Source organism: Periplaneta americana, chromosome 5, assembly GCF_040183065.1.
Source record: "Periplaneta americana isolate PAMFEO1 chromosome 5, P.americana_PAMFEO1_priV1, whole genome shotgun sequence".
NCBI lineage: Eukaryota > Metazoa > Arthropoda > Insecta > Blattodea > Blattidae > Periplaneta > Periplaneta americana.
Genome location: NC_091121.1, coordinates 24,278,872 through 24,289,219, shown reverse-complemented (window position 1 = coordinate 24,289,219; position 10,348 = coordinate 24,278,872). Strand labels below are relative to the sequence as shown.

Here is a 10,348-nt window from a genome sequence, read left to right as displayed (position 1 = left end):
AGTATTAACAATGAGTGTTTTTACTCACGAACTGAGCTATCCATGCGGACGTATTCAGTATGCAGTGTATATTATACTGTGTACAGCAGATTAGCGTACACTGTAGAGAATGAAGTTAATTTGAAAAATAATTATGGCATTCTGCCTTACATAAACTTACCTGGATAACACTATGCACGAATTAATACAGGGAGATCATTTTATTTTTACTAGCATTTCTAATATTAACCTGGCTATACCTTTGGATCTACGATTGAGAACCGGAAACCAATTTGTTACCCCTCTTCCACGACTGGAGTTCGATGGGACTGACGTAATACAAACAAATCACTTTACTAGGTATAGGAGGGAAGAAAAGTAGTTCATCCATTTACGTAAACTAGGAAATATCGCGATTTTGAGTTTGATAATTTTCATTAGGTTTTTGTTTAACCAAAATACAATACAGTATTAACAATGAGTGTTTTTACTCACGAACTGAGCTATCCATGCGGACGTATTCATTATGCAGTATATATTATACTGTGTACAGCAGATTAGCGTACACTGTAGAGAATGAAGTTAAATGGAAAAATAATTATGGCATTCTGCGTTACATAAACTTACCTGGATAACACTATGCACGAATTAATACAAGGACATCATTTTATTTTTACTAACTTTTCTAATATTAACCTGGCTATACCTTTGGATCTACGATTGAGAACCGGAAACAACATTTGTTACCCTCTTCCACGACTGGAGTTCGATGATACTGACGTAATACAAACAAATCACTTTACTAGATATAGGAGGGAAGAAAAGTATTTTATCCATTTACGTAAACTAGGAAATATCGCGATTTTGAGTTTGATAATTTTCATTATGTTTTTGTTTAATCAAAATACAATACAGTATTAACAATGAGTGTTTTTACTCACGAACTGAGCTATCCATGCGGACGTATTCATTATGCAGTTTATATTATACTGTCTACAGCACATTGGCGTACACTATAGGGAATGAAGTTAAATTGAAAAATAATCATAATATGGATATTTAAACACATTTTCGAAAATGGTTGCCGTACATTTTGATACAAGCTTCAGTTCTAATGTGCACATTATCGCACTATAGACTACTGTACGTAATTCCAATTACCAGGTTCGTACTTCGTATCAGTAACTCATGTTGAAATAATTCTGTACCTACTCTATAAAAGAGTACCTTACGTACTGTAAATTCAATCTTCACTTCTGCCCGATCCGAAAAGATAAAATTACTGAGACATGTTATCCACTGTCCGTCCAAGTGGTTATGTCGCAGGATTGTAGAAAGGGAGGAAATCACATGACAGTTAATTACTTGACGAGGCCCTTTTATTTAGTAACATCTTTAGTAAAATCCTTTTATTTAAGTTATTTTAAACAATTGTATGGGTATAATATTACGTAGACGTCCAATTCCTAGCAGAAATTAATGTTCTCAGAAAAGAGATAAGACAGCCCAGCCACTAACCTTTACAGAGAGGCGAATAAAAGCAGGTGGGGGAAACCGGGATGCGACATAGGCAAATGGACGACATTACATGTGTAAAAATGATCCAATATTGAAAGCTCTTTCGTCACTGGAAAACGCAAACATATTTTTGGAACGTACTGTTTACTACGACCGTAAGGCTACTATGATTGTATATGCGGTCTTGGATCTGTATAGCCCCTATTTGCTTCTTTCCTCTACTGCAAGGATTTTCTTTGATCTTTGAACAGCTACGAATAGTGCCGATTCATCAACATTTCAGATTCATGTAGGATGGATGTGTTTTTCACCTAAAACCGTATTAACTTTCAATTCGGGTAAAATGGCATTTTATCCTAATAGATGGTATGTCATTTCACCCTGATTGGTAGCTTTCAACATATGGAGGTACAGCCAACTCTCAGATGGATTTGAAGGTTACAAAATACGTTACAAATAATTAATCGGAAGGAAAGTACTTATATGCCCCATAAATAAAAAATAATGTGTTCGATTTCTTTAAGTCTATGTAAAATGCCATCAGAGAAATGTCACTCCAAAGTTCGGCAACAGGATTTTCACTGATTTAAGCGTACAAATAAGATTTTTCACGAAAAATCGAGATAATTTATGGAGGTTCTCTGTAACGAATATACAAACATAACCCAGATCAGAAGAATGCTGTCTCGTGCACAAGTATTTAGAAATATTTACCATTTTAGGACAGCTTTCCCTACTGTCTAAGTTTTCATATCAATTGAGAACGTAATTTGCATTAATTTTATTTCCACTTTACAGTCTGAGTTTTTAATTATTATGTCAATTATTGTGATATATATTTTATTACTATTCTATTTGTAATTTGTGTTAAAATTAAATAGAATGAAATGTGTTTTAAATTTATTATTTGTTAATGTTGTATATGATCTATTATAATTTCACTAGCATGTGTTAATAGAGCACATACAACAAATATTTAACAATTGTAGTAAATTTAAAACACAATTCGTTATATTCAATTAGGCTATAACATATATTGGTAAATAAATGACAAATAGAACTGTAAGAAAACCGGTACTAAGAGATATGCTACTGGAGCTAAATGACAACTAGGAACAGTATGGGATGCAGATAAATGCAAACAAGACGCCCATGGTTGTCGGAAGAAAAATAAAGAGGGTAAACTTGCGAATTCTAAATGAGGCAGTGGAGCAAGTGTACAGCTTCAAATACTTGGAGTGTACTATAAGCAGTAACATTAGCTGCAGCCAGGAAGTCAAAATCACGATAGAAATGGCAAAGGTACTGCGGACCTCTGGAGAGAGAACTAAGGAAGAGACTAGTGAAATGCTTTGTGTGGAGTGTGGCATAGTATGGGGAAGAAACAAGGACATTACGACGAAATGAAGGGAAACGAATAGAAGAATGTAGAAGAATGGAGCGTGTGAAGTGGACAGGCAGAATAAGGAATGAAGCTGTGTTGGTAAGAGTGGGTGAAGAAAGAATGATGCTGAAACTGATCAGAAAGAGGAAAAGGAATTGGCTGGGTCACTGGTTGAGAAGAAACTGTCTACTAGAGATGCACTGGAAGAAATGGTGAACTAGGAGAAGAGTTCGGGCAGAAGAACGTGTCAGATCATAGACGAGTTTAAGCTATATCTCAATAATAAGTCGGCATCAAGATCAGTTACAGAGTTATGCGTTAACTGGTTTTGTTTGTAATCGCTGGTGTGGACGAGTTTTTACTTATTATGTAAATTATTGTAATATATGTTTTATTACTATTCTGTTCAGTTCACAAAGTGCAGTCGTAGAGAACGGTTGTGTAGTAAGCAGCATATACAAGTAGGTTAGCGTGTGAAGAAGGTATGGGCGACGACCTAAATTCTTACAGGGCGCGAATCGGATGCTTCAATGCAGGGCAGTGTTGCAGATGTTCAAAAGGTGAAAATGCAATAGTGTCTGATAGCATCAACATATTTGTGGCCGCAGCTGTTTTATCAGTTCTACTGATTATTGGAAATATGGAGTTAAACCCTGGTCCTGGAGATACAGAAGGAAGAGTCTACAGTGATGAAGTGTTTCAAAGAGAATGGATAAACTATATGAAAGAAACGAGAGAAGACAGACTAAAGGCAAGTTTTCTACTAAACAAAGTAGCAAGTGATATAGATACATTAGTAAACAGATACACTGAAGTGGAAAAGAAGTTAAAGGAGGTTATCCAAGAGCAGGTGGTGTTAAAATCGATAGTTAAAAAATGGGAAAATGACAGTAGAATTAATAACATTGTAATTTATGGTGTTGAAGAGCGCAATCATGAAAAAGGAATTGATACTGGTTTCGTAGTGTTAGAATTATTAACTAAGTATTTCAGTCTAAACTTGGACATAAGTGCGATTAATAACGCGTATAGAGTCGGTAACGGAAAAAAAGACCAATTATTGTGAAATTGAACAGTTACTTTATCAAAGAGCACATCATTGCCAATACGCGTCAACTCAAAGGCACAAATATATTCATAGAAAATGACTTTGCAAAAGAAATTAGAGAGAAAAGAAAGAAACTAATTCCAATATTAAAAGAAGCTCGAGGTAAAGGATTGAGGCCAACTTTAGTAAAAGATAAAATGAAGATAAACGGAAACATAGTTAACGTAGAGGCCTTAAATAATCAATTCACTGAGGATTTATTAAGTTGCTGCAACAACAGAAATAACGAAATAGAGACTTGTGGAAATAGAGCATCATCGACACCACACGTAAACAGAAGTGCATCACGAAACAGGAAGTCTAGAAGCGCAGAGAGGACTGATAAGAAAAGTAACTCATCAAGCGGGCAGAAGGAATCAGAAATAACAAATAGAAGAATTGATGAGCTTACGGCAGTGAATGATATTAGAGCATACCTAAATAAACTAGACAGCACTGTTTTCACAGATCCCTTTAGAAGAAAGAAGAGTGAAGAAGGAAAACCTTGTATGGAAGAAGAAGCTGGAACCAGTGAAGATGCTGTTTGGGGAGCTGGGGCACAGACTGAGAGAACGACCAGTGAGGGTAGTCCGAGGCGAGCAAGTGAAAATACATCAAGGAGAAGCGATTGTGGATCAACCGGCAAAGTCAGCGCAAGTGAAGACCAATTAATAAGAATGCCACATGCCGTTGGTAGTCCGGGGTGCGCGAGAGGAAGTGCTACAATTTGGAGGAGCTGTGCGATACCGACCGATGAAGTAGAAGCAGGTGACGAACAGTTAATAAGAGGTAAAATGACAAATAGAAACTCTAACAGAAATAAAGTAGATTCAATCAAAACTATAGATACTGAACGAAACTACCTACTAAGAGATAGGCATCAGCAAAGATTAAATTTTCCTAAAATCAGAAAAACTTATTATTAATTAAATAAGGTAAGAAGACAGGTTTTGAAAATAAGATAGAATTACGTCAAGGTTTAAAAAAAAATTGAAAATAGAGAACTAAGGTAGTTATTAAGGTATTCCGATAGTTATATTAATTAGTAAAAGTTCAGAAGAAAATTTGACTTTATAAATTGGTTAACTAATATATTTTAATTTCAATAAGAATGCAATTATAATAAATTTATTAGATCATAATAGAAATCATAATAGAAATGAATCGATAATGAGTACATGCGACATAATGATGAAACTAAATTGAGGTTGATTATGTAAGTAATTTGTCAAGCTTGTTTTTAAGCAGGCATGCGGTAGTCTTCGCAGAAGTTACGCAAACGTTTCTGCTGACATGAAAATATTGTAAGAAAGAAAGATTAACCTACATATGGAATGTATCGATTCAGCTATTTCAGGTTCATGACTTACAGTATGTCGACATCTGATCATCTAATTGGAATAATAAATTATTATGTAAACTAAGACCTAAATATTACAATTAGATTTTTGAAAAGGAGCAAATAATTAAGGTTTAAAGTCTTAAGGGTTATCACGATTGGTTTAAACATGCACTAAAACAAGACGTAAGTGCAAGTTTGAACCAATAAATTATTGAGATTTGCGATAGATTAATTAGTTTAGGAAATTGTATATTTATTATGTAGAACTACATTTGTATATAGATCTTTTGTTAAATTATTAAGTTTTGTACTTTTGTGAACAATATCAATAAAGCTATCTATCTATTACTATTCTGTTTGTAATTTGTGTTAAAATTAAATAGAATGAAATTTGTTTTAAATTTATTATTTGTTAATGTTGTATATGGTCTATTATAATTTCACTAGTATGTATTAATAGACCACATAGAACAAATATTTAACAATTACAGTAACTTTAAAACAAAATTCGTTCTATTCAATTATAACACATATTGGTAAATAAATTGCGAATAGAACTGTAATAAAACATATATTACAATAAATATTGACATAATATGTAAAAACTCAATTTGTAAAATGAAACAAAATTATTGCTAATTACGTTCTCAATTGATATGAAAACTTAAAGAGTAGTTTAAAATCAAATGTTGTAATAAAATATGCAAATTTACAATTTTATATGTTATAATGTTTTTACTTAACCAAAATTGAATCTAAGAAATTATATAGGGTACAATACACACATTGAAGAGATAACGTATTCCGTCATATTATGTTTAGGGGAGAGTCGGGTAGTATCGGACATCGGATAATATCGGACAGTGAGTTTCTTTCATCTACCACACGATGATAGTACCTGATTGACATGGTTACGTTTCTGTGATGTCGCAGAGAGAAACGTAACCATGTCATTCAGGTACTACCATATGGTGGTAGATGAAAGAAACGCACTGTCCGATATTACCCGATGTCCGATACTACCCGACTCTCCCCTACATCATGTATAACTGTAAATTATATTAGAAATATTTTATAATTTTAAACTTATAACCATGAGTCCCACTTATATTATTATTATAACAACCTATGTAACTATTGTTTTAGTGTAGTTTTATCTTATTGTCAATCTTTCGAATGTAAGACTTTATTGTCAATCATTATTGTAACCAAACACTGACAGGCATAAATATTTAGATATAATTTATAGCCTGATGATGTCAATAGGCGAAAACGTTTGCATAAGATATTTTAGAATAAAAGCAAATTATTACATGTTATAATATTTATTTTTGTAATAATTAGGTAAGTCATTAGACTGATATACATATTTAATTAATTAAAGTGTCACATTAGACTTATAGGAAGACAACCATTATAATGAATTATAAGAAAATGGTATTAAGCGTATTATTTTTTGTTTGAAATATCTCAAAGAATAACTGCCTGAATTTAATGACATTACTTACTGAATGTTCACTCTGTGTAGTAAAGAAAGTAGTTCGTGTCTTTCTAATTTTCTCTTTTTATCCAGTTGTATGTTAAGGATTTATCTCAAGTCGTGCTCAACTGTTTTTAAGAAACCTCGGTAAGAGAAAATATTAGATTTCTAAATATTATACTGAATGAGGAAATAATAAAAATTCATAATTAAAATAAACTGATCCCGTAATTTAAATAAGTACTCTTCACTTAAAAAAAGGGACACAACATATTATGGAGAGGCTGCTATAAGAAAATGGCAGATCATATAACCCTGAGTATAGATTTACATAAGAAAAGTTTCAATGTTTTAAGAAACATTCTGAAAAAAAGGAAAGAAACGAATAAGACGTAATATTGCTATTAAAAATTAAATACCAGAGCAAATTCGAAGTTTACATTATTTTGATATTACTGCTGTACAGTGGCGGCCGGTGAAGTTTGGGTCTAGGTGTTGCACTTTCTGTGATGAGTGGGGTAGAATTAGTTACCTTTATCAATACATGGTCATGAACATTTTAATCCAATGCTAGTACTTAAATGATTAATATCAGTAATGCCCATTCTTGTCCACGACTGTTCCCCATACAACAAAGTACACGGAAAACAAAACAGTGCGTTTTTCACTTCACAACCACAAAGCCAGTCATGATTATTGTAAATTTCCTTTCTAAAAATTTCCTTGAACTATCTTTTTCCCGTAGTAACTGTCTGGACAATATTTAGATCAGGCAATGGTCTACCAAGTTCTTTAATTTTTTTATTTTTCTTCGTCAGAAAGTACAGAGAAGTTCTTGTTTTGTAAACTATTTACAGAATTCGTAATGGTAAACGCATGTATATCACAAACTTGAAGAAAACTTCACTTCACAGTGCACTATAAAAATTGTGATAACTACCACATTTCACATAAAACTCATTAAACTCCAGAAAAGTTCCTGTTTTTTAAACAACTTACAAAATTCATAACGTTATATGCCTACGTACGTATGTCACAAACTTGACGAAAATATCACATTCAATAAAAAAAAAATTGTAGGCTATTATGCAGCACAATTCACATAAAACTATTTAAATTCCAACAAAAACTAAATATTTAAGAGAGGATTAAATGGATTTCACACGATTATAAAACGACTGGACCACGTGCTCACCTAGCTACACGTTGGTCAGGAAACAGGAATTCAGGAAATGAGAAACCACGTAAGAAACGAAGACTCGGAAAAAATCTGAAAATTTCGTCTCAAGTCACTATTCATCCAGCGAATGTGTCCATTCGGAATGGTCACTTCTGCAATATACTGGCAAATACAAGAACCATTTGCTTCCGGTTGTTGCAAGAGCTTTGCCACGACCAGCTGTGTTAACTGCTGAGATAGGGAACTCTGAACTGAGCCTACCTTCAATACCAGCCGCTACGCGAATCTGGCTGTTGCTTGAGACGCACAACGACCACGTCTGAAGTATTCACAATTTGATGAATTTTATAAATGCTGATTATTTTACTGTATACTCGAATTCTTGAATGATATATAAATAAAAAATGTATATATTTAAATTGGACGAGAAGGAAACTTAAAATCTGTTTAGTTATTTAATATAAACAAAATTTTAATGCAAATCAAGCTTTCAGGTATAACTCCCTGTAAAGTTGATTTGAATCATTTCGAGGGAAAAAGTGTTCCGGGGCCGGGTATCGAACCCGGGACCTTTGGTTTAACGTACCAACGCTCTACCAACTGAGCTACCCGGGAACTCCAACAGACAACGATCCAATTTTTCCCTCTATATCCACAGACCCCAAAGTGGGCTGACAAAAGTCAAGCAACCAACACTGAGTGCACACTAACTCCGTGTGACTTAAATTGTGGCTTTCTGTTAACGAACAGTGACGTGTATTATGCAATTTTAATGTGCGGGAAAAACTTGGTCACTGTGAAACGCTGCAACATGATCAGCGGCCGCCACTGCTGCTGTAGTGTTTGGGACGGATAATTTCAATATTAAGAAAATGAATGAAAATAATAATGCCAATTAGAGTAAAAGAAGAAATTTTGGGAGAAATATGTCAAGAGAAGTCCAACTTAAGACTTGCACAAAATTATAGCTGATTCAATGCTTAGGGTAAACTAGGGTCCTGTCCAACAGACCCTAGTTTACTCTATGTTTATTTGACAAATTTGAGTCCTGGAATAAAATAATGGAAGGAGACTGGAGACTCAAGAAATGCGGTTTCTCAGAACAGTAATTGCCTTTTAACGCATAAAGGTAAAACGCCCGTAAAAGAATTACAGGAGACATGGTAATAAGTAATATAATGGGTTATACGTATCAAAGATTACCAGTTAAAATAGAAAAAACGTAAGTTCTTGGGTTAAACGTGTCAAAGATTGCCAGTTAAAATAGAAAAAATGGAAGTTGTACACTTACCAGACCAATGGATTGGAGGGAAATGAAACTACCTGGGTGGCAACAGCTGGATCAGCTCTGGCTCCTAGAACAGGACAAGGAGACGTAAGCCTTTATAGGTAAAAAAAAAATGCAAGAAAAGGAGCAATAACATAAATTAATTTTCTGCCATTTTCAACACACCTTCACACACTTTTTTATCATTACTAGAGTTAGGAAAAAGTATTTCATTCATTCATTCATTCATTCATTCATTCATTCATTCATTCATTCATTCATTCATTCATTCATTCATTCATTCATTCATTCATTCATTCATTCACTCACTCATTCATATGGTCGTTTATTAATTAATGCATGCATCCATCCATCCATCTTGGTGGAATTAAGACAAATAGGTCTTCTCTTCCCCACCACAAGATACGCAAAATTACAAATGAAATACAGAAACTAAAAATAAATTTAAAATTAATTTACAACCGTAACGACAGAATTTAATAGTGCTCGATTTACGAAAGAAATGTTGAATAATTTCAAGGGAAAAATTGTTCCGGGGCCGGGTATCGATCCAGGGATCTTTCGCTTAGCGCACGAACGCTCTACCTATTGAGCTACCCAGGAACTACACCCGACTCCGTCTCAATTTGTTCCCTTTTATATCCACGCAACTCGAGTGAGCTAACAAGGCGCCAGAAACCCAACTTGAGTGGACACAAACTCTGTGTGACTTGAATTGTGGTTTTCTGTTAACGTACCTTATAGTGACGTGTATATTATGCAAATCTGGCTTTCCCTGGAAATTATTCAAGTCTGCTTCATAGGGAGCTATACCTGAAAGCCAGATTTGTATAAAGAAGTGTTGTTTAGTCAACTGTAGGAAGACAGGTTGGAACTTCACAAGTGACACCAATAAGGCATCACTTATGAGACAACTAAGCTAGGAGATAATGGGGTAAGGTAGCCAGTTCCTTTCCCCCTCCATTGTATACATCGTTGACTAGAACATATTTCCCTAAACAGACTTAAGATGTACTCGTATACAAACAATAATAATTGTTGTTCTTCTGACACATATCATCAAGCGATATGTGCTGCCTGATAATAGGTG

General features: G+C 34.1%; 1 non-coding gene across 1 annotated transcript; it reads right to left on the bottom strand.

The window, feature by feature from the left end:
* Positions 1–8,512: 8,512 nt before the first annotated feature.
* On the bottom strand, positions 8,513–8,585 carry TRNAN-GUU (transfer RNA asparagine (anticodon GUU)). The gene has a single exon. It is a non-coding gene; the product is annotated as a tRNA-Asn (tRNA).
* Positions 8,586–10,348: the final 1,763 nt, after the last annotated feature.